The following is an 11,164-nucleotide window of genomic DNA, read 5'->3' as shown; positions in this document are numbered from 1 at the left end:
AGGTGCACATCTAGGCTTTAATGTTTCAGAAGAAGCTGATTGAATCTCTTACAGTGAACAGGTTGAGGAATATAGTAATCATACAAAGTGGTGGGATGGGAGGTTTCATTGTGGAAGTTTACAGCAATCTAAAGGAAGAGTCAATTAATTTTGGCATCAATATTGGTAATCCTAATCCAGTGTTACAAATAATGCTAAGAAATGGTAAAGGCATCTGAAGTAAGTAAAGCGCTATGAGTCCAAATGATTATTCCAAACCCACTGTATGCTTGCTTGTATCTGGAGGCTGGAGTTATGGAAAGAGCTGGTATATCCTCACTCGTGAATAAATTCTAAAACACAATACCTAAATTATGTCAACAACTCAAAATCAATCCAATTAAATGTAAATTAGTCTTTAGCTAATGCAGGTTATGAAGCTCCAGGACAGGTTCATATAAAGCCCAGGAACACGACATATCTGGGTATCACATCAGTGAGTAGAAAATATTGCATCGCCAAAGCTGATTAAAATTTCCCACAATACATGTAGCAGCTGCCTCCAAGTTGATTTTTATGTATAAATATTTATCTTTAAAATTCTGTAAATTGGGCATTGCTGTTGCCAAAGTGGGAGGCCCACCTTTTATTGAGCCATGAGGACACATCCATCAAGAAATGCACTCTCCTCTCAGTCCTTCAAGCCCTTTAAGCAGGATTCCTCAAACATCCGACCCACTTTTGGTTCAGACAGCTGCAAAAGAACTTGCTGCCTTTGACATCCATTTGGATCCCTGTACAGACCGATAAATCTTAAATATATGAATTTCCCAGCAGCAAATGCAATGAAATCACATGACAAGATACACATTTCGCATTTTTCTGTAATTAACGAACAAACTAAAATTAACATTAGTTGCTTTTGTGTAACATTTAACTAATGCACTAAACTGCAGAAACAGTACTCACCAGTAACTTCTTAACACAAGTGAAAATCCCACTTTACAATTATATAAAATGGAATATCTCAGCAGATAAAGTCTTATTTATAATTTATTTTATTAATCATTGGGGCAGCATGGTGGCTCAGTGATTAGCACTGCTGCCTCACAGTACTAGGGATCAAGGTTCGATTCCATTCTTGGCCTCTGTCTGCATGGGTTTCCTTGAGGTGCTCTGGTTTCTTTCCCCAGTCCACAGATATGCAGGTTAGGTGGTGGCTGTGCTAAATTGTCCATAAAGTACAGAGTAGTGCAGGCTAGGTGGGTTAGCCTTGGGAAATGTGTCATTATGGGAGGATATGGTTGGGGGCTGGGTCTGGGTTGGGTACTCTACAGAGGCTCAGTGTGGACCTGATGGGCCAAGTGGTCTCCTTTCTCTGTGAAGGGATTCTGATTACATGATTTAAAGTTCAAAATGTGGCCTGAGGTTCAATATGCTCTCTTTCTCCTTGATCAACAAGGGCAAACCTTCCAATTTCCTGTTAAATGAAGTCCCCTTCACTCAATCTGCTGAACATTCTCAATATTTTTTTCTTCTTCTGTCTTGCATTGAGGACCCTTTATCCTTCAGATCTCCCTGGCTGGCTCTCTCGGAGAATCTGTGAAAGAACTCCATGGAGGCCAGTATCCCGTCACCAAGTCACCCATTAGTTACACGTGGATAATACATGGATTCTGACCAGCTGCTCAGAGCCAGTCCCTGCAGTGAGGAGAATCCTTGAGACTCCTGTTGAATTTTTTTTCTTCTTCTTATCCAGCTCACTCAGAGTTAGCTCTGAGTGAACAGGATGTCTGACAATCTGGTCCTTTTGTTTTCTTTTAAACCCCCACACCACCGCCTAACTGCAGTGGTGGTGCTTTTCCCCCAAGCACCCATGTCATGTGCATGTCAGGTGTGAGACACAGTGAAAGACACAAGATGCAGATTCCTTTTTTAAATTTCTTTTTGTTTAACTCCACCTGTATAAATCCTTTGAAGCATCTTTGCATCCTTCTCACTGAAATAACTCCACAGAGGCTGGCATCCTGTCACCAAGTCACCCTTTGTTTACACTTGGAGAATCCTCCACAGTGTGAGCAGAACCTCTGACAGCCTGGTTTTTTTTTTCCTCCCCTTTGTAAGAAACTGTTTATATGAAAAGTGAATGTAGATGTTGGAATAACTCCACAGAGGCTCGCATCCCATCACCAAGTTACCCTTTATGTACATACCCATAATACTGAGTGGTCTGGCTCCCTCAGAGCAATCATACTGGCTGACCCTCCTGATTATTTCCCCCACCCCACCACAGTGAAAGACACAAGGTGCATGAATCTTTCTTCCTGTTGGCGGAAACTGAATAAAGGAAACATCCAATTGGCCAGTGACAAGCAGTGCCCTTCACATGAAGGGGCAATGCTAGAGCCCTGTGTTTTTTTTTCTTTCTTACCCCTAACTGCAGTAGTGCTTATCTTTTCCCCAGTACCCATGTCGTGTACGCGCACAGGTGTGAGACACAGTGAGAGACAGAGGTGCACAAATCTTTATTCAATTTCCACCAGCAGGAAGAAAGGAAACAGCCAAGTAGCCAGTGACAAGCACCCACCTCCCCTGAACAACTCCAGGGTGTTGGTAGACATTGTGTGGTCCTTTAAGTTTAAAAAAAGGAGGAATCTAAATAAAAAAATCAGTCCTCCCTAAAACAAATGCCAGTTGACAAACTGGCAAAATAATTCAGCCAGTTCAGGAATCAGGTTTCCCCCTCCCAAAAAAGGGTGCCAGCAGTCAGGACAGCCTACCCACCTTCTGGCTTCCCTAACCACCCTCAGCACTGTTCGACCACCTCTGGGGCAGGCAGCCCAGGGTGACAGTGCTGAGGACAGCTACCTGCATTTTGGTCTGCCCCTACATACCATAGTACAGGCTCTCACTCACCCCGATGCACCATCGGGCCAGTGGGCTATCCTGGCACACCTTTCGGCCACCTCTAGGACAACCTGCCCGGGATGATAGCGCTGAGGACAGTTACCTGCCTTTTGGCTCTCAGTCTGCCCCTACATACCATTGGGCTCTCTCCCACCCTGTTGCACTTCTGACCAGTGGGCTTTCAGGACAACACATGAGCCTCCCAGCTCACAACAAGGCCTGCCAGACCCAGGGACACAAGACAGTGCAGGTGATAGATACAGGAAACACCACAATATATTAAAAAAAGTCCTTCCTGGTGCACAGTTCAAATCCATACATAGAGTCTTCAAGATATAAAATCCATTGCCAGGAAGAGACCACTCCAGTATACGATGTGTGTGTCAGAAATAGAGTCCACTCCAACCTGCAGAGTCCATTATTAAAAATGGAGTCCACAACCAAGGGCAGAATCCACTCCTGAAGGCAGCAAATGCACACCCCACAGCACAGTTGTTTAGTCTCCAGAGTCCTGGCCCAGCCTTGGAAAACCAGGCCCACTCACAGGAACAGTACATTGTACAGGTGCAGTTAACTCACAGCAGTTTGGTCCGCTCCTGAGGGAAAGGTGTTCTCCCAAACTCCAGGATACAGCAACTGCTCACCTCCCAGCACACACACAGGTGCTCAATCTTCAGAGGCCCAGTCCCAGGGCTGGGCCTCCCCACAGGAACAGCTCCTCTGGTAGAATGTATGTCTTCCATAGGGCTCAGTCCAACCACCAATAAAAAGAGTGAAAATACATACAAAAAGCAAAGAAAACTAGAGTCCAAGGGCTAAGCCCTACCATAAAAGTAACATTTTTTTTGAGAAAAGGACAAAGAGTAACACACAGGCTGTAACCAGCCAGTGAAACAACACTCCCCTAATGAGAACTGAGTTACACCTGAAACACATTCTGTGCATCAGGAGTTTAACAAATCAGTCCTCACTAAGAGGAATACCAGTTAAACTGGCTAAATAATTCAGCCAGTTCAGTTATCAGGTGTTCCCCTTCCCAAAAAAAGGGAAGCAGACACCAACAGGAACATACTGACTGTAATACCAGCCAGCACAGAGTCAGTCCCCTAAGTTGAGAATACCTCTGAATCTCCTGTTTATATTTTATTAACCAAAATTACAAGACAGTTTACAATAAACATTTACAGCTGTACAAGAGACAGCAATTTTACAAGGGAGAGGAGCAGCAAAGCTAGGCCCCAAACCCTACCATTTGACCATTTTACAGGGAGATGAGGGCAAACCTCAAATCCCAGTTCCACACATGACAAGACAGTGATAATGACATTTGTACATTAAACAATACGGTTACATACAAAGGTGCAGACAATACAGACCCAGCAAGCCCCACCCCTCCCACCTTCCAACCACTCTAAGGCAGCCCACCCCTACCCACCTTCCAGTTCTCGGTCCGCCTTCACACACACCTTTCGACCACCTCTAGGACAGCCCACCCCGGTACCCGCCCAGGGTGACAGCGGTTTGGACGGCCTACCCACCTTCCGGCTTCACCAACCACCCTCATCACCTTTCGACCACCTCTGGGGCAGCCCGCCCCGGTACCTGCCCGGGGTGACAGCGCTGAGGATGGCTACCCACCTTCTGGCTCTCGGTCTGCCCCTATGTACCATTGGGCACTCACCCACCCCATTGCACCTCCGACCAGTGGGCTATCCTGGCACACCTTTCGACCACCTCTAGGGCAGCCCGTCCCCTTCCCTGGGACGACAGCGTGTAGGGTAGCCCACAAGCCTTCCAGATCTCAGCCTCCCCTACACGCCTTCTGGCTTTCGGCTGCTCTGACACCTTTCGACCACCTCTAGGACAGCCCGTTCCGATTACCCCTTATCGGGACGACAGCGCTCAGAACAGTCTACTCACCATCTGGCTCTCAGGGTGACTGGCATCAGGGTGGCCTACCCACCCTCTGGCTTTCAGGAGGGCCTACCAGGCTTCAGGTTCGCAGGATGGCCTACCCACCTTCCAGCTCTCGGGGTGACAGCTTTCAGGGTGACGCATGAGCCTCCCAACTCATGACAAGGCCTGCCAGACCCAGGGACACAAGACAGTGCAGGCGATAGATACAGGAAACACCAGTGTAAAAAAGTCCTTTCTGGTACATAGTCCAAATTCATACATAAGAGTCCTCAAGATATAAAATCCATTGCCAGAAAGAGTCCACTCCAGTATACAATGTGCAAGGTCAGAAATAGAGTCCGCTCCAACCTGCAGAGTCCATTACTAAAAACAGAATCCGCAACCAAGGGCAGAGTCCACTCCTGAAGGCAGCAAATGCACATCCCACGGCACACTTGTTCAGTCACCATAGAGTCCTGGCCCAGCCTTGGATAACCAGGCCCACTCACAGGAACAGCACATTGTACAGGTGCAGTTAACTCACAGCAATTTGGTCTGCTCCTGAGGGAAAGGTGTTCTCCCAAACTCCAGGATACAGCAACTGCTCACCTCCCAGCACACACGTGTTCAATCTTCAGAGGCCCAGTCCCAAGGCTAGGCCTCCCTACAGGAACAACTCCTCTGGTAGAATGTATGTCTTCCACAAGCCCTCAGTCCAACCACCAATAAATGTGAAGACACATACAAAAAAACCAAAGAAAACTAGAGTCCAAGGCCTAAGCCCTACCATAAAAGTAACATTGCCCTTTTCTTAAGAAAAGGGCAACACACAGGCTATAACCAGCCAGTGAAACAACAATCCCCTAATGAGAACTGAGTTACACCTGAAACACATTGTTAAACTCCTGATGTACACAATCAGTCCTCACTAAAAGGAATGCCAGTTAAACTAGCTAAATAATTCAGCCAGTTCAGTTCTCAGGTGTTTTCCCCCTCCAAAAAAAAAGGGAAGCAGACACCAACAGTAACATGCTGACTAACACCAGCCAGCACAGAATCAGTCCCCTAAACTGAGGTTCGGAATCTCCTGATTATTTTTTAAAAATTTTATTAAACAAATTACAAAACAGTTTACAGTAGTAAAAGAGACAGCAATTTTACAAGGGAGGGGAGCAGCAAAGCTAGGCCCCAAACCCTATCATTTGACCATTTTACAGGGAGATGAGGACAAACCTCAAATCCCAGCTCCACATTTAACAAGACAGTGACAATGACATTTGTACATTAAACAACAGTTACATACAGAAGTGCAGACAATACAGACCCAGCAAGCCCCCACCCCTCCCACCTTCCGACCACTCTAAGGCAGCCCACCCCTACCCACCTTCCAGTTCTCGGTCCACCCCGTGCCCCTTCCAGTTTTCAGTCCGCCCTCACACACCTTTCGACCACCTCTAGGACAGCCCGCCCCGGTACCCGCCCAGAGTGACAGCGGTTTGGATGGCCTACCCACCTTCCAGCTTCACTAACCACCCTCACACACCTTTTAACCACCTCTGGGGCAGCCCACACCAGTACCTGCCCAGGGCGACAGTGCTGAGGATGGCTACCCACCTTCTGGCTCTCGGTCTGCCCCTACATACCATTGGGCTCTCACCCACCCCATTCACCTTCGACCAGTGGGCTATCCTGGCACACCTTTCGACCACCTCTAGGGCAGCCCGTCCCCTTCCCTGGGACGACAGCGTGTAGGGTAGCCCACAGGCCTTCTGGAACTCAGCCACCCCTACGCGCCTTCTCACTCTTGGCTGCTCTGACACCTTTCGACCACCTCTAGGACAGCCCATCCCTATTACCCCTTATCAGGACGACAGTGTTCAGAACAGCCTACTCACCATCTGGCTCTCGGGGTGACTGGCATCAGGATGGCCTACTCACCCTCTGGCTTTCAGGACAGCCTACCAACCTTCAGGTTCACAGGATGGCCTACCCACCTTCCAGCTCTCAGGGTGAGCTTTCAGGGCGACACATGAGCCTCCCAACTCACAACAAGGCCTGCCAGACCCAGGGACACACAAGACAGTGCAGGTGATAGTTACAGGAAACACCACAAAAAAAAAAAGTCCTTTTTGGTACACAGTCCAAATTCATAAGAATCTTCAAGATATAAAATCCATTGCCAGGAAGAGTCTACTCCAGTATACAACATACATGGTCAGAAATAGAGTCCGCTCCAAACTGCAGAGTCCATTACTAAAAACAGAGTCCACAACCAAGGGAAGAGTCCACTCCTGAAGGCAGCAGATGCACATCCCACAGCACACAGTTGTTCAGTCTCCAGAGAGTCCTGGCCCAGCCTTGGAGAGCCAGGCCCACTCACAGGAACAGTACATTGTACAGGTGCAGTTAACTCACAGCAGTTTGGTCCACTCCTGAGGGAAAGGTGTTCTCCCAAACTCCAGGATACAGCAACTGCTCACCTCCCAGCACACACACACATTCAGTCTTCAAAGGCCCAGTCCCAGGGCTAGGCCTCCCCACAGGAACAGCTCCTCTGGTCAAATGTATGTCTTCCACAGGACTCAGTCCAATCACCAATAAAAAGTGAAAATACATGCAAAGAGCAAAGAAAACTAGAGTTCAAGGGCTAAGCCCTACCATAAACATAACATTGTCCTTTTTTCAAAAAAAGGAGTAAAAAGAGAAAAGAGTAACACACAGGCTGTAACCAGCCAGTGAAACAACAATCCCCTAATAAGAACTGTGTTACACCTGAAACACATTCTGTGCATCAGGAGTTTAACAATCAGTCCTCACTAAAAGGAATGCCAGTTAACAAACTGGCTAAATAATTCAGCCAGTTCAGTTATCAGGTGTTTCCCCCTCCAAAAAAAGGAAGGGAAACAGACACCAACAGTAACATGCTGACTATAACACCAGCCAGCACAGAATCAGTCCCCTAAACTGAGGGGGCTCTGAATCTCCTGATTATATCTGTCAGCCAGGGCTCCCTGATTGGATCAGGTTAATAGCTTCATCCAACGAGATCCATCTGGTCAACCTCCTTCCAATCACAACATTCTCCTGCCCCAAAGTCCAGGGATGTAGGCCTGTTCTTTTTATTGTAGTTTCTCCCATGATGTTTTCGACTCTGACATGAGCATTGGCAGTGTGTACCGGACTGCAGGCCATCTGATGTGCCCGGAGCATCTTGAAAGAAATTCCTCCTCCTCTTCAGGTGGTAATGGTATTGAGGCTGTGAATTTGGCTGCACCCATCTCGGACTCAGGTTTCTTCAACACGAGATACAGTGGGAAAACCCATGGTTTCAGCCTTTACTGAGGGACCAGGTATGTTTTGCTTCTGCCCCGTTTGTAAAGTAGCAGCTTTCATGTGATCCACATGACTGTTTATGATCACCTTGCCAATCCCAGCTTTGTGGCCACAGGAGCTGACCTCGTGTCAACCCCGCCTCATGTCCATGCAAGGCTGTTTCTGTTGTTTCGACACTAAACTTTATACCCTGAAGTAAACTGTCTCTCTCACTTCGAGGAGGCATGTGGCTGGCATTAGCATTCCTGGTGCTATTTCACCCTCCAGCATAAGACCATAAGACATAGGAGTGGAAGTAAGGCTATTTGGCCCATCGAGTCCACTCCGCCATTCAATCATTGCTGATGGGCATTTCAACTCCACTTACCCGCATTCTCCCCATAGTCCTTAGTTCGTTGAGACATCAAGAATCTATCAATCTCTGCCTTGAAGACATTTAGCGTCCCGGCCTCCACTGCACTCTGCGGCAATGAATTCCACAGGCCCATTACTCTCTGGCTGAAGAAATGTCTCTGCATTTCTGTTCTGAATTGACCCCCTCTCATTTTAAGGCTGTGTCCACGGGTCCTAATCTCCTCGCCTAATGGAAACAATTTCCTAGTGTCCACCCTTTCCAAGCCATGTATTATCTTGTAAGTTTCTATTAAGTCTCCCCTTAATCTTTGAAACTCCAATGAATACAATCCCAGGATCCTCAGCCGTTCCTCGTATGTTAGACCAACCATTCCAGGGATCATCCGTGTGAATCTCTGCTGGACACGTTCCAGTGCCAGTATGTCCTTCCTGAGGTGTGGGGACCAAAACTGGACACAGTACTCCAAATGGGGCCTAACCAGAGCTTTATAAAGTCTCAGTAGCACAACTGTGATTTTATATTCCAACCTTCTTGAGAGAAGTGACAACATTGCATTCACTTTCTTAATCACGGACTCAACCTGCATGTTTACCTTTAGAGAATCCTCGACTGGCACTCCCCAGATCTGCAAATATAAGGATTAACCTGATACAGAGTCCAGGAACTATCTGTGTAGTTGGGTGAGGGGTGATCCCATAATCAAACAGGAATTGGGACAGTTTGGTATCGAGTAGGCAGTTTCTTTAAGCCTGCTGTCAATATTTGGCCTGCTTTTTGTGCCAGACCATTGGTCGATAGATGGTATGGAGTTGTCCAAATATGTCGGATGCCATTCAACTTTACAAAGTACTTGTAATTCCTGCTGATAAATGACACCCCATTGTCCGTGACCAATACTTCCAGCAATTTATGTATTGCAAATGATGCTTGCAGCGTTTCAGTCATTAACCTCTGAGTTTGACACATCAACGCTATGCATGTCCAACTGCTTTGCGTGGTCATCCACAATGACCAAAAACATTGAGCCTGTGAAAGGGCCAACGTATTTGATGTGTAACCAAGTACAGTGTTTACCCGGCCATTCTCACCTATGTGGAGGAGCTGTTGTCAGTAATTTTTGTCTTTGTTAGCACTCTGGGCATTGTCCAACCATCATGGCTATGTTGGCATACAATCCTGGCCACCAATCATATCTTCATTTTGGAAACTCCTGGATGACCCTGATAGTGTCTGGCAGTGACCTTTACTCAGGACAATCATCTTTTGCTCTCTGTAATAATATGCCATCCTATACTGTGAGCTGGTCTCTCAGGGTCCAAAAAAGTTTCAGTTCTGGTTATGATGAGCCTTTACTTTTCTCCATTACCACCTGCTATTTTGGTTTTGCCAGGACTCCTTGTTAGGGGCTGTAAAACTGGGCCAGCCAGAGAATTCCTACTCAATGAGATCCACTTGGCCAACCTTGTTCCAATCACAACAATCTATCAGCAGACAGAACAGTCACTTTCTTTTTTGTGTTATTTAAACTTACTTTCCATCAGACTCCTGTTGCTATGGCAACCAGGTCACATCAGCCTGTCACCAGGCAGATTTGAAGAGGCCACATGCCTGTCTCAAAACAATTATCTTTTACCGTGAATTAAAGGAGACAGATTGAACAGCCATTAAATACACCTTTTTTTTCTAACCGTGCTCCTCAATGTCCTGGAACACCCATAGCTTTTCAAGCTATGTCCATTCGTCTGAGATTCCCAATTCCAGTGGGAGAAATTTCCCTACATGCTTTACTGACTTCCCTCAATATCTAGAAAGCTTCCTTCAAATCACCTGTTAACTTTGTAAATTCAAGAGTATATAACAATAAAATTAAACTGCTTAATAGTTACTTCGATGCTTCCTAACAGAGCTTTTGAATAACCAATCCTAGGCTTTGCAAATAATCAATTCCAGACTCCGGTTTTGTATCTTAACAGGACTAAACCATTTTTAAATATACAATAAATTTAGCAGAGAAAAATATTAAACAACAAGATAATTTAGTTAGTGTCTTTGCTTTGAACCCAAAACATTTGTTTTCAATCCCAGTTCACAAAAGACAGACCGGCAAACACACACACAGTTAAGGGATAAATGAAAGAATACAAAACTGGTCAGGTTATATAAATGATTCTCGCGACATGATGTTTCACAGGAGTAGATGTGGACTCCTTGCTTGCTTTTCTAGAAATATTGATCAGGGTCACCTTTCCAGTTCACTCAGGTGTAGATAGTAATCTTTTGAACTAAGCTTTCTACTTTCTGGGCTTCCAAAGGTTGGTGTGGAGGTTAGGTGGAGGTTAGGCACTTCATGCTGTGTTGTCAGCAGCTAAGCTCATCTCCTCCAGAAAACACAGTTCAAATACAACTCTAACTCTGCGTCTTCTCTGATAGATAGAACAACTTTTCCTGAGGCCTCCAATACCATTCAACATTTTTCATTTGCTTGAACTCAGCATCTCTTCCTGATTTGCCAGAACCAGGTCCCAAATACTGATCTCATTAATAGCCAACTTTTGCTATGTATTTAAGTACAATGCTGCTCCTGATGTCGCAGTGTCTGTAGGAACCCTTTTAAACAAGAATCAGCCTGTAATTATCCCCCTGGCCTGGCCTCACACCAAACAAAAACTTGTTTGGAAATAAAAACAGAAATTG

This window comes from Hemiscyllium ocellatum, chromosome 24, assembly GCF_020745735.1.
Source record: "Hemiscyllium ocellatum isolate sHemOce1 chromosome 24, sHemOce1.pat.X.cur, whole genome shotgun sequence".
Lineage (NCBI taxonomy): Eukaryota > Metazoa > Chordata > Chondrichthyes > Orectolobiformes > Hemiscylliidae > Hemiscyllium > Hemiscyllium ocellatum.
Note: the sequence above shows the minus strand (reverse complement) of the source record.